The 23,544-nt window shown below is 43.5% G+C and overlaps 1 pseudogene; it reads left to right on the top strand.

Annotated features, from left to right (window-relative positions):
- LOC149445903 (uncharacterized) overlaps positions 1-21,200 on the top strand; it is a 30,973-nt pseudogene extending 9,773 nt beyond the window's left edge.
- The last annotated feature ends 2,344 nt before the right edge of the window (positions 21,201-23,544 follow it).

The following is a 23,544-nucleotide window of genomic DNA, read 5'->3' as shown; positions in this document are numbered from 1 at the left end:
TCTGCAGCCAGCATATGTGGTTGCAGCAGCACCTCTGCACGGCACACTTACCGGCCGCTCCTTCACTCGATTTTTGTGGGGCCGCTCGGCTCCGCCTCCTCGTCGGTGATTGGCCGCCTGTGTGCTTTTCCTGAGCTACAGTTCTGGCGGCCAATCACCGGTGAGGAGGCGGAGCCGAGCAGCCGCGCGAACATCCAGTGGCCGAACCGAATGAAGGAGCAGCTGCGCTTCCTGGACCAGATCGTCGTGGGACCGGAGCCAGGTAAGAGACAGCAGCCCCTGCCCAGCCCTGTACTTAGTGTCCCTTCCGTTGGAAGGGGGGGGCAGCGGCGGCACCGCGTCGCCCCCCTAAAAAGTGTCAGCATGCCGTATACGGGCGTTTAAGACGACCCCCGACTTTTGAGAAGATTTTCAAGGGGTAAAAAGTCGTCTTATACGCCGGAAAATACGGTATATAGGGTGAATGCTTGTTGAGATTTAGTTTTACGCCATAATCGCTCCAGTGCACGACTATGTCGTTTAAGATTTCTGGTGTCGTCAGTCTGCCAAGGTTGTAATGGTTGGGGCCTGATGCTTCGTGTTGTTAGAGGAGCAAGTGAGTCTAATGTGGATGAAAGCGAACTGTTAGACAGCAGTGGCCAGGTCAGGGCAGGACAGGAGAAAGATTCTGTCATAGAGTTGGTCAGTTGCAGAGTGGAAAGGAGCAGGGTTCAAGTTGTGAAGGTTTCTGCGGGAAATTATTTGCTGCTTGGAGGGATAGGTGTTTGAAGATGAGGATCACCAATATGGGTCCAAAAGTTTTAATGAACGATCACATAGTTACAGCAAGGCTACGTTTTGGAGTCTCGCAGGACCCCTTCCTCAGGCATGTGACCAAGAAGACGACGGGGCCATTCAGGAAGCGCAGCGCTACTCGTGCATGTGCAGTGGGCACCTGGCTGTGAAGCCGCAAGCTGTCACAGCTGGGTGCCAAAACTGAAGATGCTGGCACCTGGAATACAGGACGGCAAGTGAAACGGGCTGCGGCGGGGGCACCGTGGGATCGTGGGACAGATGATTGGCTGTTTTTTTAAAAGTCAGCAGCTACAGTTTTTGTAGCTGCTGACGTTTATTATTTTATAGAGTGAGTGGAACAGGGTACATCATTGTAATATAAGTTTTTGAATGGTGACTCTAGCATTGGGAGGAAACTATTTAACCTAAGATCTCTAATAAAGACACGCAGTTAAACAATGAAGTTGGGCGAGAAGCAATTCAATTTCAAAACTTGTAAGGGGTTCTTTACTGTTAGAGCAGTAATGATGTGGAACTCCTTTCCACAGTTGGTTATTTCATAAGGAAATGTAGATACATTCAGAAAACCTTAAAGCAGTGTAGACTGGTTGTATATCTAACCTCCCCCCCCCCCCCCCAAGATTGACCATGCTGCTGTCCAAAGGTGCCCTCTGTGCAGCTTCATCCAGAGTGGGGGCACTTTAATACAGGAGGTGTGTTACTAACCAGATCACCAGGAGAAAACAGAAGGAAAAAAAGCTTGCAAAAGAAAACTAATGCAGCCACCACATCCAAGGCTTGGTAAACTGCAATATATTACATTTTTGGTTTTGTGTTTAATAATGCTTTAGGATATGTTTCTTAGCAAGCACAGTGTACGGGGATATGGGAAACAGTAGTGACATAAACACACACACACAGCTGGATGGACTATTGTCTTTATTCAACCTTACCAACTAAGGAACTATGAAAAATATTATATTTCCAGTCTATTTATTTATTACAGGTATTTATATAACTCTAGAAAAGTGACAGCAGAGAAAAACTCACAGAGCATAGCAGACTGCTTGTCAAAGTGACAGCAGAGCTCTTCTGCACACACCAAAATTACAGTGTGACAGCTCAGTGCTGCTGCTTACTTATTTATGAATGGAGACGACAGTTGTAGCCTTCTTTTAGAACTTACAGCTACAGTGTGAATGGCAAAGCTGGTTTTATTTATTTATGTATTTAATGAATTAATCAAATAATTAATTAATTCAAAGTGTAACCCCTTATTGACTTCTTGATAACCCTTGTTAGATTTTACTAACTCCATCATTCTCTTCTTCCAGTAGCATTTTTTTGCTGCAGATGTACATTAAGGTTTTCATATAACTTGCACAGTGATTGCGCTGCACTCTTTTTTACGAACGCCATTTCAAGTCTTTGTGTACATTTGGATAAAATGGAGAAGAGTTAGATTCAGTTTTTTTCCTTTCATCTTGTGTTGTCCATGGTACAGAAAGTTTGTAAACCTTTACAGGGACAGTAAAAAAATAAAAATGACAAGAGGTTTTACCCTTTATCACTCAGCATTAAAGGATAAGTTCACCTTTCATAACATGTTATATGTTATACTTGTATCCAGGAAGTAAAATATAACATGTCACTATATTAACAGCCCATCCCCCGAGCCCCCATTGTGAAAGCAGGCCAAGAATCTTCTCCCCACACCCGCTGTCACAATTTAAAAAAAAAAAAACCACACCCATGAGGGACTCCGCCCACCAGCTTCATCATTCATTCACAGAGTTCTGTGAATGGAAGAACTACAACTACTGTCAGATATTGCAGCTGACGGCTTGTAGTTCTCAATGAACTACCAGGTCGCTGGTGAGTGCTCTAGGCAGTTCATCAATTCTTCCTGTCATTCAGTAACTGCCTGCCCATAGGAGGGATTGGCAGACAGCTGCACTGGCAGTCTACAGGAGCCTAAACTTGCACCAGCGATATGCTGAACTCAGGTGCAAAGCTTTACAGGCTCCTTAAAAAAAAATACCATATTTTTTGCTCCATAAGACACACTTGACCATAAGACGTTTTAGAGGAGGAAAAGAAAACAATATTCTGAACCAATGGACTGCAGACATAGTACAGGAAATGACCAGCGACTGCGGATGTACTATAGATGACCAGAGACTGCAGACATAGTACAGGAGATAACCAGAGACTGCGGATGTACTACAGGAGATGACCAGAGACTACAGACACAGTACAGGAGATGACCAGAGACTGCGGACAAAGTACAGGAGAAGACCAGAGACTGCGGACACAGTACAGGAGATGACCAGAGACTGCGGACACAGTACAGGAGATGACCAGAGACTGCGGACATAGTACAGGAGATGACCAGAGACTGCGGACATAGTACAGGAGATGACCAGAGACTACGGACACAGAACTGGAGATGACCAGAGACTGCGGACACAGTACAGGAGATGACCAGAGACTGTGGATGGACATAGTAAAGGAAATGACCAGAGACTGCGGACATAGTAAAGGAAATGACCAGAGACTGCGGACATAGTAAAGGAAATGACCAGAGACTGCGGACATAGTATAGGAAATGACCAGAGACTGCGGACATAGTACAGGAGATGACCAGAGACTGCGGACATAGTACAGAAAATGACCAGAGACTGCGGACACAGTACAGGAGATGACCAGAGACTGCGGACACAGTACAGGAGATGACCAGAGACTGCGGATACAGTACAGGAGATGACCAGAGACTGCGGACACAGTACAGGAGATGACCAGAGACTGCGGACACAGTACAGGAGGTGACCAGAGACTGCGGACACAGTACAGGAGGTGACCAGAGACTGCGGACACAGTACAGGAGGTGACCAGAGACTGCGGACACAGTACAGGAGATGACCAGAGACTGCAGACACAGTACAGGAGGTGACCAGAGACTGCGGACACAGTACAGGAGGTGACCAGAGACTGCGGACACAGTACAGGAGATGATCAGAGACTGCAGACATACTACAGGAGATGACCAGAGACTGCGGACATATTACAGGAGATGACCAGAGACTGCGGACGTAGTACAGGAGATGACCAGAGACTGCAGGCATAGTACAGAAGATGACCAGAAACTGCAGACATAGTACAGGAGATGACCAGGGACTGCAGACATAGTAAAGGAGATGACCAGGGATAGTGGACATAGTACAGGAGATGACCAGAGACTGCGGACCTTTGTGGAGTGGGGGGTGAGCGGAATTTGACAGGCACCCGCTCCCAATTCCGCAGCGATCGCCTAGGCGATCGGAAGCAGACGTTGTCCTCCCCCCCTCCCTCCCCGTAGTCTTCTGGGACACGTGACAGGTGACACGTGGCCATTCACAAAGCGCAGCGCTTCTCGCGCATGCGCAGTCGGCACCCGGCTGTGAAGCCGCAAGCTGTCACAGCTGGGTGCCCACACTAAAGATGCCGACGAGGAGAGAAGACGTCCGGTGAAACCAGCAGTGATGAGGACACCGCTAGACCGAGGAACAGGTAGGACCGAGTGGCCGGCCTGGTATTCTAACACGGCGGCAGTGACGGGGGGAATACCGGGCTGGCAGCTCCATATTCACTCAATAAGACGCACAGACATTTCCCCCCCCTTTTTTTGGGGGGGGGGAAGTGCGTCTTATGGAGCAAAAGATATGGTAAATAATAAATGCACATTTTGTTTTTTACCTACAAAAAGATGTGCATTTATTATAATTTTTTAAAGGGTGAACTTATCCTCTAAGGAGCTATGTTTGCTACCTGCCTCATATTTTTAATTATCTATAAATATAATCAGCCCTACCAAACACAGCCCATCACATGAACAAGGTTCTGTGTTCATTTCACAGCACTACATTGCAGTGGTGTGCACTGAAGGAAAAGTAGGATCCACACTACTTTTTTTCAGCAACACACTACAGCTCATTACAATGCACTACAATGCAGGAAAGTAAATGAACATTATAGTTATATTTTAACCACTTGCCCTCTGCCCTATAGCAGTTTTACTGTTACAAGGTGGATTCCCTGCACATAATCACATATATAGACATGATCTGCACTCCCGTGGTGTCCACGGACAGGGGGTGCGCGCGCCAGCCTGACGGTGCTGTAATTCGGTACAGCACTGATCATTCACAAGATTCAGGCCAATGGTGCTCAGCTTGGGCCTGCTGATCAGCTGTACCGAATGAGAGCTCAGCCTGTGCCTGTATTTACATTACACAGGCGCAGGAAATGATGCAATCTTCTCTCCCTGGAGCACATTCCGGTCCAGAGAGAAAAAAAAGCAGCACACTGTAAAAGCACAGCTAACTTACATTTGCTCCCCCAGTTAATCCTTTCACTGCCCTGTCACCAGGTAAAAATTTTGTAATGGTTCAAGAAGTCCCTGACAGCCAGGTGCTCTTTTTTTTTTTCATGAGTCGCACTAAGTATCTATAACTTTAGTGGCCAAAATGCCCAATGAAAGGTACTCTAGTGAAGAGGCCTACAGGATTCTGAGTATGTCAGATGAGAGTGAAGGGGAAGGCTCGCTGACACAATCAGGCTGAGAATACGAACCTGTAGAGAGCAGCATGAAAAATATACTTTATTGTGCCGCTCCAAGCTGTGGATGGAAGGAAAAAGATCACCCCACCGACAAGAGAGAACAGGGGAGCATGAGTCTGAGTGATTCCAGTGTCAGCCAATACAAGTGAAGGTATGGACGCTGCTCAAACAACCCCAATGTTAAGGAATGTTAAGGAATGGCTTCAGCAGCCATTCTGACCAAGCCCTCTGATGCATTTTGCCCCACCCACCGGAGCTTCGTCACAGAGAACACAGGGTGAAACGCGTCAGGAGGCATGGTCAGAATGGTGGCTGAGGCCATTCCTTAACAATTGAATCTTGGAGTCGGTCGAGCAGCGTCCATCCCTTCACCTGTAAAGAGCAGTGGCACCCTGACAGATAGCTCAGACGATGGAGTAGAGGTCCCTGCTAAGATCAGGCGTACAAGTTGCTGAGGTGGTATAATTGCATGGTGATTCTCATATGCAGCAGAGTGCCAGTACTAGTGCCATCTACCTTTTGGTGAACTGGCAAGCACCAGTGGCCTAGTATATCCTGGTCTTGGTGATGTAGCGAGTCCCATAAGTGCAGTCACATAAAGGAACTGGACCATGCATTTCTCGGGTTCCACTATGTGCCACCCGGCCACCCCGCCTATCCATCTCCTGCATGCCGTGGGCTCCTGTATGCTCCCACTGTGGCCACCCCCCCCTCATCTCCTGCAGTGCTGCCACCAGGTTCCCCCCTCCCTGCAGCTGCTGTGGAGCATCTGTCAGCATATTATTTCCCCAGTTGGATAGTTTTTATAACAGAAATTAGAAAATATTGGGTTTTTTTTTCAAAAATGTTGGGGTTTTTTGTTTATAGCACAAAAAAATAAAAAACCCAGAGACGATCAAGTACCACCAAAGGAAAGCTCTATTTGTGGGAAAAAAATTACATAAATTTAATTTATGTACAGCATTGCATGATCGCGCAATTGTCAGTTAAACTAGCGCAGCGCCTTATAGCAAAAAATGGCATAAATTACAGTATCTATACCATAGTTTGTAGACGCTATAACTTTCACATAAACCAATATACACTTATTGGAATTTTTTTTACCAAAGGCATATAAAAAAACACATTGTAGCCTAAATTTATGACGAAATTTGAGTTTATTGGATATTTTTTATAACAGAAATGAGAAAATATTTTTTTTTCAAAATTCTCAATTTTTTTTTATATTGCATAAAATAAAACCAGAGGTGATAAAATACCACCAAAAGAAAACTCTATTTGTGTGAAAAAAAAGGACATAAATATCATTTGGGTACAACATTGCATGACTGCGCAATTATTAGTTGAAATAGCACAGTGTCAAATAGCAAAAAATGGCCTGGTCAGGAAGGGGGGTAAATCTTCCAGAGAGCAAGTGGTTAAAAAAAAGTAAACAGTGTGATAATCAGCATATTGGCATTGTTTACTTCACAGGGAGAGTTCCATTAACTTTGCTGGTGTGAAAGGGTTTTAAATTGTTATAATCTTTATTTTCTGCCATTGTTTTTTCCTCACTTTTTAGATATATTTTTTTCTCACTTTTTAGATATGAGATGCTTAAATATAAATCAAGCAAGTAAAAACCATTCCACTACAAAAGCATATCACTGATCTTTTTTTTTTTTTATTTCAGACAGAACTCAGTACTTATAGAACTTGGTACTTACAGTACCTAAATTAAACTGTACAGAAAACTAGGCATAATGTTTTATTTAGCACATATAATAATTTTTTCAGTAGATATATAGTGGGTGGAGGCTGTTGATGGGAAATAAATCTGAGACACTTTTTGTAATAGAAAGGTGTGGTTTATATACAGAGTATAACTGTGAGAATGAGAAGAATTCAACTAAACTCTGTTCTGTCAAAGTGATTCCTCATCATCCTGATCATGTTCTGGACGGTCTTCACTTTCCTCACTTATTTTTCCTGTAACTCATATTTTATACTTCATTTAGATTATGGAATATCAATATGTTGGGATTGTTTTACTATCATCATTCTCTCATTTTTGTTGCAGATTCTGTGGCTCAGTTTACTGTCATCCAGGAACCCACAATAACCGCGTCTCTTGGTGGTAATGTCATTTTGTCCTGTGGTCGTAGTGATGGCTCTGTAGCTGGTAGTAACCACCCGTGCTGGGTATATCAGTCACCTGGGAGTGTTCCTAAGGGTTTGACAAGTAGTAATGGAGCCAGTAATCATAATATAAAACCCCCAGGAACCTCTGAACGTTTTACTGGATCCATGCAAGGAAGCTCAGGCGTTTTGTCTATCAGTAATGTACAGGCTGCAGATGATGGGGGTTATTACTGTGTTCTATGGACTGGTAGTGTGTACACAGTGCTACAAATTCACACACAGTGAGACATTAATATAAACTTCCTCTTTTGTTCCTCATACACTTATTTATAAAGCCAAAGAATAATCAAATACAGTTGTGTTCAAAATAATAGCAGTCAGACATCACTAACCTGATCAATCACTGTTTTTGGTAAAAATGATATTTCTACATGGCAAATAATTTACTAGCAGGTGTAGTAGAGTAATAGAAATCCAACAGACCCAACAGTCATGACATGCATGCTGCTGATTCTGTGTAATTGAATCACTAATTGAAAGGGGCATGTTCAAAATAATAGCAGTGTGGAGTTCTATTAGTGAGGTCAGTCATTCTTTGAAAAACAGGTGGCAATTATTGCCCTTATTTAAGGAAAGAAGGCAGCAAATGTTGTACATGCTGGTTACAGTGCATTTCTCTCTGAAATTCTGAGGAAAATGGGTCGTTCCAGACATTGTTCAGAAGAACAGGGTACCTTGATTAAAAAAGTTGATTGGAAAGGGGAAAACATATAAAGAAGTGCAGAAAATGATAGGCTGCTCAGCTAAAATGATCGCAAATGCTTTAAAATGGAAACCAAAACCTGAAAGACGTGGAAGAAAGCGAAAAACTACCATTCGAATGGATAGAAGAATAGCCAAAATGGCAAGGACTCAGCCAACAATCCGCTCCAGGAAGATCAAAGAAGGTCTAAAGTTACCTGTGAGTACTGTTACAATTAGAAGACACCTATGTGAAGCCAAGCTATCTGCAAGAAGCCCCCGCAAAGTCCCACTGTTGAAAAAAAGACATGTGCTGAAGAGGTTACAATTTGCCAAAGAGCACATTGACTGGCCTAAAGAGAAATGGCGCAACATTTTGTGGACTGATGAAAGTAAGATTGTTCTTTTTGGATCTAGTGGCCGGAGACAGTTTGTCAGACGACCCCAAACACTGAATTCAAGCCACAGTACACTGTGAAGACAGTGAAGCATGGTTGCGCAAGCATCATGATATGGGGATGTTTCTCATACTACGGTGTTGGGCCTATTTATCGCATACCAGGGATCATGGATCAGTTTGAATACATCAGAATACTTGAAGAGGTCATGCTGCCTTATACTGAAGAGGAAATGCTCTTAAAATGGGTGTTCCAACAAGACAACGACCCCAAACACACCAGTAAACGTGCAACATCTTGGTTCCAGACCAACAAGATTGACGTGATGGAGTGGCCAGCCCAATCCCCGGATCTTAATCCAATAGAAAACTTGTGGGGTGACATCAAAAATGCAGTTTCTGAGGCAAAATCAAGAAATAGAGAAGAACTGTGGAATGTAGTCCAATCATCCTGGGCTGGAATACCTGTTCACAGGTGCCAAAAGTTGGTTTACTCCATGCAACACAGATGTACAGCAGTTCTCAGAAACAGTGCTTATACAACTAAATATTCATTAAGTGATTCAAAGGAAAGCAAAATCTTCAAACATTTTTCAGTTTATATAGTGAATGTTAGAGTTTGTAAAGAAGAATACAAACACTGCTATTTTTTTGAACAGTCTAATATTCACTTTTCTTCAATTTTTTTAGAGGAACAACACAAATTTGATATATTTTTTTCATGTTTTGATTTGGAATAGAATGTGTAGTGTTCCCAATGCATTTGTGTGTATGGAAATAAAAGCTATTAGAAGGATTTTGAGCTTTATTCACTTTTTTCAACACACTGCTATTATTTTAAACACAACTGTATATATTGTTGTTACACTATTTGATTTATTATAATTTCTCTGTGACAATCACTTGTTTATTATTGCTCTGTGTTTTTAAGCTGTCTCCTTCTGTCTAAGCTGAGCTCTTTCTTTCGCCGTACTTGTGTATACTCCTCCCCCCTGCCTCTCCATGTAATAATTCCACTGTATCCTGTCTTTCTGAATGCATCTTCCATGAGGCATACAACCAAGATTAACGTTTTTCTACCTATGAATATGCGCCATTAAACGGAACATTCAAATGGGTTTCCTCATCTGACTTCCTCAACATGTGAGTTTATTCATTGACTTAAATTATCTGACCCCGATGCAAGGGATAAATTCAACACGGATTAGTTTGAATACATCAGAATACTTGAAGAGGTCATGCTGCCTTATACTGAAGAGGAAATGCCCTTGAAATGGGTGTTCCAACAAGACAAAGACCCCAAACTCACCAGTAAGCGTGCAACATCTTGGTTCCAGACCAACAAGATTGACGTTATGGAATGGCCAGCCCAATCCCAGGATCTTAGCCACCCTGGCGGTATGATTATTTCAGATTTTTGGTACTGAAAGCGGTACCATTATTTTGCATGGAAATATGTAGTTTTTTATTGTAGGCTGTAATATTTAGGAATAACTCACTGAAATCTGTCCGAACATGAGTCTATTTGTCAGGAATCTAGGAATGACCAGAAAGGTGTGGACTGACACAGGGAAACGCAGGTTTCAGGTATAGTATAACAATACAGTTTATTATTAGCCACCCAGATATATATATATAAACGCACAGTGAACAAACCAACCTTCCACTAATCTTAGTAGGTGCAGGAACACAGGCGTAGTCAGGGCTGGAGAGGTGGAATGGTCAGGCCGGCCGTAGGGTTCTGTAATGACCGTTTGATGGTACCTCTAGCGGTCCTCAGGACAGGATTCCCCAGGGCGCGGAGTCTAAGTCCCAGTCTGCTTATTCACCAGGGCCCCTGATGGTGGGGATGGACTTGGAGCAGACAGGAACCAGGTCGCGGCCCCTGAGTACACCTGCTAATGGTAGGGGGATCCGCCAGAGGTATGTGCAGGTAGAAAGCCTGATGTGAAGAGGCAGAAGGTGTGAGCAGGGACGGCTGGATCCGTGCAGGATGGATGGATGGCAGAGTAGTTAGCGTGGTCAGACGGACCAGGTCAGCAACGTGCGGGCAGCAAGGTACCAAAGGAGCAGGCAGAGAATGGTCAGGGTCACAAGCCGGGTTCAGTAACTCACGGGCAGCGCGGTACAGGGGATCAGGCAGAAGGATGGTCAGGCAAGCCAGGGGTTCAACAGGAGACGGTCAGCAGAGGTCAGGATCAAGCAGGGTCAGCAACGAAGCAGGAACACGGAATACCAGGTACAGGGGCTCATGGGAAAACATACACCAAGGCCCAGATCACAGGCCTGGCCATGCCTTAAATACACCTTCTGCAATCAGCCCCAGGTTTGGCTGATTGCAGGAGTGAGCTTCTGGCTGCTGAGAGCACCCGCTGGTCAGCCCTGGTACTGCAGCCCACACGGCAGGTGAGTCCCACCACCAGTGCTGAGTCCATTCCTGACACTATTAAACATTCCGGGTATGATAAAATTTGAAACACAAAATCATAAATTATAATTTAATAAATAATCATAAAAAAGAATAATATAATAATAATACATTTAACCGCTTGCCGCCCTGCCACTGTATATATACGTGTGCAGGGCGGCAGTGGAGCGCAAAAGCACGTTTTAAAACGGGCTCGCGCTCCCGACACTTTCGCGGGTAGGGGGCGCGCGCGCGCGCTCCCGCCGACCCGCGGGTGACACGATTCGATCCAGGAGGGATCAATCATTAGATTTCAGCCAGTGGTTTCTGGCTGAAATCAGATGATCGGTCCCTGTCCTATCCTGTCCTGTGTTGACATTTACACAGGGCAGGATATGATGTCATTCTTCTCTGCCTGTACACATTCCGTTCCAGACAGAGAAGAAGACACAGTAAAAGTGAGTAAAACACTACACATTTACAGTTAGAACACACCTAGGACACATTTAACCCCCTGATCGCCCCCCCCCCAGTTAACCCCTTCACTGCCCTGTCACCAGTGTCACTGATCAGTGAACCAATATTTACTGATCACTGTATCAGTGTCGCTGGCAACTTCCGATAGTGTTAGCGCCCCTCCCAGATAGCACCAGTTTGCCCGCCAGTACACCAGTATTCCCGTTTAACCCCTTGATCGCCCCCCCCCCCCAAGTTAACCCCTTCACTGCCCTGTCACCAGTGTCACTGATCAGTGAACCGATTTTTACTGATCACTGTATCAGTGTCGCTGGCGACTTCCGATAGTGTTAGCTCCCCTCCCAAATAGCGCCAGATTGCCCGCCAGTACACCAGTAATCTCGTTTAACCCCTTGATCGCCCCCCCCCCCAGTTAACCCCTTCACTGCCCTGTCACCAGTGTCACTGATCAGTGAACCAATTTTTACTGATCACTGTATCAGTGTCGCTGGAGACTTCCGATGGTGTTAGCGCCCCTCCCAGATAGCGCCAGATTGCCCGCTAGTACACCAGTAATCCCATTTAACCCCTTAATCTCCCCCCCCTAGTTAACCCCTTCACTGCCCTGTCACCAGTGTCACTGATCAGTGAACCGATTTTTACTGATCACTGTATCAGTGTCGCTGGCGACTTCCGATAGTGTTAGCGCCCCTTCCAGATAGCGCCAGATTGCCCGCCAGTACACCAGTAATCCCATTTAACCCCTTGATTCCCTTGATCGCCCTTCCCAGTTAACCCCTTCACTGCCCTGTCACCAGTGTCACTGATCAGTGAACCGATTTTTACTGATCACTGTATCAGTGTCGCTGGCGACTTCCGATAGTGTTAGCAGCCCTCCCAGATAGCGCCAGATTGCCCGCTAATACAACAATAATCCCGTCTAACCCCTTGATCGCCCCCCCCCCCCTGAGTTGACCCCTTCACTGCCCTGTCACCAGTGTCATTGATCAGTGAACAGATTTTTACTGATCACTGTATCAGTGTCGCTGGCGACTTCCGATAGTGTTAGCGCCCCTCCCAGATAGCGCCAGTTTGCCCGCTAGTGCACCAGAAATCCCATTTAACCCCTTGATCGCCCCCCCAGTTAACCCCTTCACTGCCCTGTCACCAGTGTCATTGATTACAGTGAACAGATTTTTACTGATCACTGTATTAGTGTCACTGGTGACTTCCGATAGTGTTAGCGCCCCTCCTAGATAGCGCCAGTTTGCCCGCTAATGCCCGGGATTTTTTTTACCAAAAACAAGTAGCAGAATACATTTTGGCTTAAATGTATGACTAACTTTGAGTTTACGATATATTTTTTATAGCTGAAAGTAGAAAATATTGTTTTTTTTCAAAATTTTCGTGTTTTTTTTGTTTATAGCGCAAAAAATAAAAAGCGCACAGGTGATCAAATACCACCAAAAGAAAGCTCTATTTGTGCGAAAAAAAGGACATAAATTTTGTTTGGGTACAGCATTGCATGACTGCGCAATTATCATTTGAATTAGTGCAGCGCTGTATAGCAAAAAAAGGCATAAATTACAGTATCTATACCATAGTTTGTAGACGCTATAACTTTCACACAAAGCAATCAATATACACTTAATGGGATTTTTTTTACCAAAAACATGTAGCAGAATACATTTTGGGTTAAATTTATGACTAACTTTGAGTTTACGATATATTTTTTATAGCTGAAAGTAGAAAATATTGTTTTTTTTCAAAATTTTCGTGTTTTTTTTGTTTATAGCGCAAAAAATAAAAAGCGCACAGGTGATCAAATACCACCAAAAGAAAGCTCTATTTGTGTGAAAAAAAGGACGTAAATTTCGTTTGGGTACAGCATTGCATGACAGCGCAATTATCATTTGAATTAGTGCAGCGCTGTATAGCAAAAAAAGGCATAAATTACAGTATCTATACCATAGTTTGTAGACGCTATAACTTTCACACAAAGCAATCAATATACACTTATTGGGATTTTTTTTACCAAAAACATGTAGCAGAATACATTTTGACTTAAATTTATGACTAACTTTGAGTTTACGATATATTTTTTATAGCTGAAAGTAGAAAATATTGTTTTTTTTCAAAATTTTCGTATTTTTTTTGTTTATAGCGCAAAAAATAAAAAGCGCACAGGTGATAAAATACCACCAAAAGAAAGCTCTATTTGTGTGAAAAAAAGGACGTAAATTTCATTTGGGTACAGCATTGCACGACCGCGCAATTATCATTTGAATTAGTGCAGCGCCAAACAGCAAAAAAAGGCCTGGTCATTAAAGGGGGTAAATCCTCTGGAGCTCAAAGTGGTTAATTCAATAATATAATCAAATCAAAAACACTGAAATTTGAAATATAGCGCCAAGTTCGCACATCACTGAGCAAAGTCGCAAAATTGTTTTCAATGTCTGATGACAAATTTCCCCACGAATCATTATCACTCAATTCTGCAAGTAGTTCTAATTTACTATCGCTGTTCTCTAGCCGGTCTAAAACCTTTGACCTAAAGGGATGCTTTTTGGACGCCATGGACTTTTCTAAGTTTCCAGGCAGAAAGAACAGTCAAAATGCAGACGGGACAGGACAAAGCACTAAGGACAAAATGTATGTGAAATGGTTTGAAACAGCAATGTTTTACTATGTAAAATTCGTTTTGAAAAAAATGACATTTTTAAAAAATTTTCAAATTTCCCGACGTCACAGGGACCGGAACACAGAAGCTGGATGCTGGCATCAGCCAGAGGAGATGGCCGGGGACACTGCAGGGGACACATCGCGGGAGCGAAGGACAAGGTAAGCCCTGCAGGGACTCCCTATGCAGTGCCGCATGGTAAGCCCGAGTGTAGCTCGGGGTTACCGCTTTTGGTACAGAAACTTTACCCCGAGCTACACTCGGGAATACCGCCAGGGAGGTTAATCCAATAGAAAACTTGTGGGGTGACATCAGAAATGCAGTTTCTGAGGCAAAACCAAGAAATAGAGAAGACTTGTGGAATGTAGTCCAATCATCCTGGGCTGGAATACCTGTTCACAGGTGCCAGAAGTTGGTTGACTCCATGCAACACAGATGTACAGCAGTTCTCAGAAACAGTGCTTATACAACTAAATATTAATTAAGTGATTCAAAGGAAAGCAAAATCTTCAAACATTTTTCAGTTTATATAGTGAATGTTTGAGTTTGTAAAGAAGAATACAAACACTGCTATTTTTTTGAACAGTCTAATATTCACTTTTCTTCATTTTTTTTACAGGAACAACACAAATTTGATATATTTTTCTTCATGTTTTGATTTGGAATAGAATGTGTAGTGTTCCCAGTGCATTTGTGTGTATGGAAATAAATGCTATTAGAAGGATTTTGAGCTTTATTCACTTTTTTCAACACACTGCTATTATTTTGAACACAACTGTACATGTCTCAAAACTTATAGCTTATATAAATATCTCTACTTAAAATCACCTCTTATTACAATTGCCTTTATAAGAAAGCTAAAATCAACCTAAAATTCTCCCAGACTTACATAAAAAATCCTCTATAAAACAATTCTAATCGAATTCAATATTTAGTCCTTTAAGACATAGACTATTCGGTTTGCAAATCTAAAATGTTTAATTTTTTTAAAAGTTTCTCTCTTTCTGTTTATTCTCTTCCAATGTTCAATCACTGTATCAATGCCACAAAATTTCAGTTTGGATGAATCCCTATTGTGGATATTTTGGATATGTTTGGATAGTCTGTGAAAAAAATATTCACAATTCCTTATATTTTGAACGTGTTCTCTGAGTCTTACTTGCTATCTCCTAGTTGTTTGATCAGGCATTTGGATTTTTTTTACCCTCCATCATGAAGGGGTTACAAAATGAAACAGAATATGGACAAAAAATGGTCAGAAATGATTTAGTAACCTGCAACTGTTGAGACAAAAAGCACTGTGGTTGGCAGTATGTCGTCTACTAAAATAAGCACATTGATATGTACAACACAATGTACAGAGTGCAACAGTCAGAAGTATGTGTCATAGTGTTAGCAGGAAGAAGAATGCTCCAGGTTGATAGTCAGGGGGAGGAAAAATACCCTGTAAAGGTGGCCATTGGGAGGAAAAAAGTTAGCCCCAGTGGTCAGAGGGAGGAAAAAATGTCCACCATTGGTGGTTAACAGGAGAAAAAATATACATGGAGTTGCCATTCAGTGTCTGTACCTATTCATACATTGACAGTTGGTAGCTGCGTCCCCCTTACATTGGCTGTCAGTATCTGTGCCCCCCTTACATTGGCAGTCTGTATCTGTGCCCCCCTTATATTGGTGACCAGTGTATACACATGTAATCAGCTGGTAGTCTTTTTTCACCCTTCAGCACTACGAGTGTTCAGTAGACGGTTCTCATTATTACAACTATCATCTAATATTTTAGCTCTTGATTTTGCAGATCTCAAGTCCTGTCAATTATTTCCACCTTTTTCTTTCTGCACAGTTTGGACACATACAGTATATATTACCCAGGGATGGACTTACAACTCATGGGGCCCCCGGGCAATAGGGGATCATGTGGCCCCTGTCTCCTCACCCACACTCAAACCACACCCAAAAAAGCCTATGAAATGTACCAGGGGCATCTCATGGGGCCCCCTACTGACCCCGGGCCCTCGGGCAATGCCCGAGTTCCCAAATGGTCAGTCCGCCCCTGATATTACCAAAATGTTATTGAAATCTGGCTCTGTTTCACCAAGGTCATTATAACAAAATCTATTTTACCATGTCAAAACCCCACACATTTCCCATCCTCTTTGGATTTCCATGAACCAAACAGTGCTAATCTTATAGCTGACATGAAGTACTGTAGTTATCATTTCTCCACTCATCACCTACCTGGCCTCTGCACTTGAAAATATGTAAGCTCCAGTTATCTCAGCTTAGGGGAAAGAGGGGAGAGTACTTTGGCATCATCATCTTGGGTACCAAAGGGCCTTGATCCAGTACTGGCCTCTACAGTCTTATAATTGCTGGGGATCCCAGATCCTTCTGATTATTCCACCTTGGTCTGAGTAAACTGTATGTTATGTCATGTGATCTGTCTGCACAGTCTGGACTCTCAATATATTATTATGGAAGTCCAGCAGGCTACAATGTTTGGAATATTACAGCCATAGAATGAACTATGATAGGGGGCAGCAACCCGTCTATTGCAGCCAGGTGACAGGTAGGTTGCATCTCTGCATTGCCGACCCCAGTCTAAAGTGCTCCTCCCCAGTGCTGTCAGAGTGAGAGTCAGAGCAGTGCTGCAGCTGTTGAAGTCTGTTTAGTGCTGTTATAACTCATAAAATTAACTAAGGCGGCCGTAGAACCCCAGTGAACCCACAGTTGCTGCTTCAGTTAGAGAGGGAGCAAGTCTCCTCTGCTGCTCTGGACTTCTTACTTTGAGCCGCCATATTATCTGGTAAGTGAGTGCAGGGAGGGGTGGGTGTCTTCTGCTCTTACAGTTCTGTACTCATGGTGGGGGGTTCTGTACTGAAGCATCTGAGATCTATAGTGAGCCTTGGGGGGGGGTGAATTGTACTGAGCAGAGAGGGTTTTTTGGGTAGATTTAGACAGGAGTCTAAATCTCCCTTTTCTCTCAAGCCCGATCTGCATTCGGATTATTCTCTACAACAGGGGTGTCAAACTGGCGGCCCTTCAGCTGTTGTGAAACTACAAGTCCCATCATGCCTCTGCCTTTGGGAGTCATGCTTGTAACTGTCAGTCTTGCAATGCCTCATGGGACTTATAGTTTGGCAACATCTGGAAATTCACTAGTTTGACACCTGTGCTCTAGAGGCTACTGGCAGGCAGTGAGGAAGCAATGTGATGACTCCTCACTGCCTGTTTTAACCCCATTTTTGCTGAGAATTGAGCAGGAACCACATGCATTGCACATGGGTTGCGGGGCATTTGTGCCACTTCCCTATTTACTTGAATGCTTAAACGAAGCCCTTGGTAGTGCTGTGCGTTATAGCTCGTTAACACTAGTCGTTGGAGGGCAATAAAACCCCTTGGCTGAGCTGCAGTTTTAACACCTCCCAACCACTCCCTAATAATCTGCAGAGGCAGTGGCCGGGGGTGTACACATGCCACAATGCATCGCTTTGTGGCCACAGCAGGAATTATAGGTTCTTACTTATTATTGAGGTCTTCCTAGTAAATTTATTTTTCTAAATAAATAAACAAACAGGTGCACTCTGGTGATCTTTGATCTCTTCCATGTTGTTCAGGTAGATCTCCACCTCTCAAACATTGCCTACCCCTGGACTACAACCTAAATGTAATACTAATATCTGTTAAAACATTTGTTTTAACAGCAGAACCCCATTTCAAGTCTTTGTGTACATTCATATGGAATGGGGAAGATTTAGAACCATTTTTTTTTTCCTACATCTTGTGTGGTCCATGGTATGGAAAATTTGGAAACCTTGACATGGACAGCAAATAAAAAAATCAGTAGAGGTTTTTACCCTTTATCATTCAACATTTAAGCCCCGTACACATTGGCCAATAACATTCCGGCCATGTGTACACCAGCCTGTCTGATGGCATCCAATCAGCATCCCATCAGTGCTGGTAGCCAATGGTGGGGGGCAGTCCCCTTGTCAGAACACAATAGCTCAGCGGAGAGATCTCTGTACTAACATCGGATAGTTAGTAGAGCAAGCTCCTCCAAAGCCCACTAGTTTGAATGAAAAAAAAAATTTGATAGTGTGTACCTGGCATAAAGAGCTATATAAACTACTTGCTTCATATTTTTTTAAACCATTTCCGGACAAGCAATGTAGCCATACGGACGTTTGGTGGTTGTACCAGAGTGATGCCTGCAGCTGCAGGAATCACGCCCAGAACCGTTTTTTAGAGCCAGCAACCGGCTCTTTTGTACAAGCAATCAGATTCTCTAACTAGCTGCGTGATTGCTTGTACAAATGCCCTCTCCTCCCACCCCCTTCTGTGGCTCTCTCTACCGAGCGCATCCCCCTATTGGCCAGACAGCTGAACAAAACAGGAATTGGCTTTGATTGGCTCTTCTTTATTGTAAACCGGAAGCGATGACTTGGCATCGCTTCCGGTTTATTTGAAAACTTTCGCTGCCATTTTTAAAAATCTGAAAGCATTCAAAAACACTGATCTTGGGGTTTTGAATGCTTTCAAGTGCAAAGGAGTGATTTGGGGTCTTATAGACCCCTAATGCCTCCATAAAAAATACTTGTCACGTGCCTATTGCCGTCACAGGGGATGTTTACATTCCTTGTTACATAAATCTAAATGACAAGAATATTTTTTTAAAGTGACAGTGTAAAATAAAATGAAAGTGCCCTGCCCCCCATGCTCGCGTGCATAGGCAAACTCATGCATCGGTCCCGCACGCACACAAACAGCGATCGTCCCACACATGTGAACTATCGTCAAGATCTTCAGATCCTGGCCAGTAATTCTAGCACTAGAACTCCTCTATAAATCTAAAATGGTAACCTGTAAATGCCTTTAAAACGTCGCCTATGAATAGTAACATTTACATTGTTTGTCGCTGTTGCACGGGCGCAGGGGCGGACTGACCATTTGGAAACTCGGGCACTGCCCGAGGGCCCAGGGTTAGTAGGGGGCCCCATGAGATGCCCCTGATACCTTTTTCATAGGCTTTTTTGAGTTTGGGCAAGGACACAGGGGCCCCATGATGCCCTATTGCCCGGGGGCCCCATGAGTTGTCAGTCCGCCCCTGCACAGGCGTGCGCAATTTTAAAGCGTGACATGTTTTGGTATTTACTCGGTGTAACATCATCTTTTATATTTTACAAAAAATTGGGCTATGTATTGTGTTTTTTGCAATAAAATTTTAAAAAGTGTATTCTTTCCCAAAAATTTAGTTTGAAAAACTGCTGACTAAAAACTGTGTGACATAAAAAAATGTACAAACCACCATTTTATTGTCTAATATATAATGTTTGGGGGTTCTAAGACATTTTCTAGCAAAAAATATTGATTTTAAAATGCAAACAAAAAGTGCTAAATGGCTTGGAGAACTGTTAGGGAAATCCATTTAGACTTTCTGCTTAACAGAGAGCTGCAATTAGTAGTGCTTGCTCAGTGTGTTCAAGTGCTGCTAGTTCTGCCTCTGGCTTCTTCTTTTTCAAAGTAACCTAGGAAGGTTCTGGATCTATAGGTGGAACCCATGCAGAACACAGTATGAATATTAATACCACTCCAGACAACCCCAGGGAGTGCAGCCCCAAGGAATGCTGGGAGAGGTTATTTATTCTTTGGGCATACTGAGCCCTGAGTCTTTCCTGGAGAGGATTGCATTAGCCTGGGGGGGAAGGCACACTGCCTCCCCAGGCACCTGCTGCTATGTGGCCTCAGGTGGGCAACCTGAGGGCTTGAAGTATGAGAGAAAGTTATCCTGGTTCTTCAGTAAGCTGACTGAGGGAACTCTCTGCCAAAAATCTGTTTGTTATCACTGGAGGGCATTGATTGGAAAGAGGCTACCATTCTGTCCTTGGGCACTGTGCAAACAGACACTGTGAGATCTTGGGGACCTATGTGCTTTGCTACCCCTCTGATGCTATAAAGTCATCCCACAAAAGTAAAATCAATATCAGTTTTTAGTAGTTTATATTTACTAAAATAATTGCACTTCTATGTTCTGTGTACAGTGGGAGACAAAATAGAGAGAATGCAGGGTCATGAGTTTAGTAACACTTTAAGCACTGTCACTGCACCCACTCCTTCTCAGTATTCCAGACAGCATACCTCCTGCCCCTGCATTCTCTGCATGCTCCGAATCTTCCTGAGCTCCTCCAAACACCACAATAAATGAGAGGACACATTAAGGCTCTATTCACACTTGTGCGACTTTGATCCGACTTTAACCTCTCTGGCACTAGGATGCATCAAAGTCACATCAAAGTAGAGCTTAAGAGCACCTAGCAATAGCCTGGTCTATCCTCACAATTTCTGGCCCTGCTACCTGAACTTTGCTGCACCTGTGATTTCTCCCAAGTTTTTCTGGGCAAAGGGAAGCGAGCGGTGAGTACATCCTGCTCTCTTGGAAAAATTCTCCTTGTAACTTCCTGGGTTGGTTGCTCGTCACTCACAATTGATGAGTGGCTGGTAGAAAAAACCTTTTAAAAGAATCCTTGTCTGTGACTCTGAACTGTGCATGTGCTATCTGGAGCCAGCTAATGAGAGAATTTACAAATATATGTACAAATAGTATTTTTCCTTAATGAATATAATAGCAGTTTCAGTCATGTTTCAGCTTATCAGTAAATTTTTTATGTCCTGTCAGTACAAAAAGTCATCGGGGGTTGGAAACAATGCCTGCAAGGCTTTACACTTTGAAGTCCTATCTGGGAGCAAAGCTCCTTCATCAGCAAGAGGAATGCCACCTGGGATCTTCAGGCCTGGTGCTGCAAGAGGAGAATGTGTTACACCAGGATTCCTCCAAGAACAATGGGGTTCAGTGCTCTACTAGGAGAAGTGGGGTTGACTTTTATCGACGTCCCGAAGAGGAGGACTGGAATCCAGATGTCATACCAACCATGGAGGAGCTAGTGCTGACTAACAGAGCGGAGATTGAGGCAACCCTCACCATGTACATTTCATCTGCACAAGTGGAGTGCCCAAATGAGTTCCAGTAGTTGGACCCTCCCAGTCCTGAGCAGCCTGAACCATCAAAGGAAGGCTGGTTGGGATGCAGCAGTGGCTGTGGGGTTACGACAGGAGAATGCTACTTCTTCAGTGCAAGGCTCATCCAGTGCCAGCTTATGCCCCTTTGTCTGTGGGGGTGACAGAGAGAGGGCACTATGGTAATTTGCAATACCTTTGAGAGGGCTGGTGCCCTCGTTACCTGGAAGAGGAGGGAGAGGATGAAATGTAAGAATCCAGTAGTACCAAGAAGGCTGCACTGCAGCCAGACCCTTTTCTGCAGTCGTGTCTGCAATGCTATTTGATTAGGTAGGCCTGGGAACTCCACGGACTGGAGTGTCCTTATGTCCTAGAGACCCTCTTTAACATAACAGAGTCTCAAAGGCAGCATATTTTTGAGACAATGGTGTTGTAGCACCTGCGTGTTCCCAGGTGGTAGCAGGTACTGCCAAAAAGGGACTTTTGCTACTGACGAATTCCACTGGGTCTATTTTGAATGAAACTGTTCTGTCTTGGCATCGGTTGTACTTGTGGCGAGATTCGTTTAGACCCGGTCTGTCAGAATGTGTGCAGCAAGTTGAATGATCGCATTAACAGATAGTTTACTCAATGAATAACAACTTCAGAGGTATTTTCTAATGCTTCTTTATGCTTCAAGGTAGCAAAGGTATGAACATAAAGGTGTTTTCATAGGTAAATTTCCAGTGATGTACATAGCCTCCTCACTCTACAGCATCTTGATAACCACTAAACTAAAATGTTACAACAGGAAATGAAGGTGGAAGCAACCAACTAGTCAGAAACAGCAGGGGTGTGTGGATGATACCAAATAACATTATAACATAACATGTAAATAACAACTGCTAAACAGTAAAGCTGCGTGGCAGCACACTCCCCGTCTGGTATCGAGAGATACCACTACACAATTATTTTCTTCCTTTTAAAATACTATTAACATTGCATACAGTAAAATACTATCTAACCTTCTCAAATCTGCAAGTTAGCTATATTAGAGGTCTTAAGTGACTCCCTCACATAACACTGAATCAGAATTACTAGAAGCAGGCATAATTAGGACAATCTCAGTGACTGGTCTGAGAAAGGTTTTTGAGTCTCCGTCCTTAACGATCCTGACTTCCACACTTCGGACTCTTCCATCATCACTGGCAATTGCTTTTGTAATAAGTCCAACTGGCCACTGGATCCGGTGAGTTTGCTGGTCTTTTAGCAGGACTAGGTCCCCTTCCTTTAAGTTGGGCTTCTGGGTTTGCCACTTTTTACGTCCTTGGAGAAGAGTGAGGTATTCCTTCTTCCATCTGTCCCAGAAACGATCTGCAAGGTATTGAGCATATCTCCACTGACGTTTATATACGTCATTTTCATCGAAAATACCCTTGGGCGCTTGAATCTGTCCAATCTTCCTGCTCAATAATGTAGCTGGAGTTAAGATAGTCAGAAATTCTGGGTCTGTAGATACGGCAGTCAATGGTCTTGAGTTGATTACTGCTGCGACCTCAGCAAGGAATGTGGTGAGCACCTCATGGGTAAGGCATGAAGAACTCACGTCAAGCAACATTGAGTCCAGTATGCGCCTTGCCATCCCAATCATGCGTTCCCATGCTCCGCCCATGTGCGAAGAATGTGGTGGGTTGAATTTCCATACGCAGCCTTGATCACTCAAATAATTTCCAACTTGTTGTTGGTCTATCTGTAACTCTCTGCAAGCACCAATGAAATTCGTTCCACAATCTGATCTCAACAACTTCACAGGACCTCTTAGAGCAAGAAATCTCCTTAGAGCGTTGATAAAACTTGAAGTGTCCATTGACTCAATCACTTCGAAATGTACAGCTCTTACACTTAAGCAAGTGAATATTACAGCCCATCTTTTGCTGTTGACTTCACCACCACGAGTTCTTCTGGCCATTACTATCCATGGTCCAAACACATCGATTCCAACATATGTAAAGGGTGCATCTTCACTCAGTGTGTCTGCGGGTAGGTCAGCCATCTGTTGATACTGCTGTCTACCTCTCAACTTCTGACATTTGACACAGTTATGAATAATCGTGGCTATTTGTCTTTTCACTCCAATTATCCAGAGCCCTGCAACTCTGATGGCACCTTCGGTATAGTGTCTTCCTTGATGTCTGACTCTCTCATGGTAATGCCGGATAATCAAGGTTGCCAAATGGTGGTTTCTTGGTACTATCAAAGGGTTCTGTTCCCTTCTTAGCAGGTTTGACTTATTCAGTCGTCCCCCAACTCTAAGCATGCCTTCATTGTCGATTATTGGGTTCAGTTTGAATAGTGGGCTACCCCTTGAGACTGGTCTAT

This window comes from Staurois parvus, unplaced genomic scaffold (assembly GCF_062004578.1).
Source record: "Staurois parvus isolate SC_StPar_1 unplaced genomic scaffold, SC_StPar_1.0 ptg000704l, whole genome shotgun sequence".
Lineage (NCBI taxonomy): Eukaryota > Metazoa > Chordata > Amphibia > Anura > Ranidae > Staurois > Staurois parvus.
This window is presented reverse-complemented; position numbering and strand designations above follow the sequence as displayed.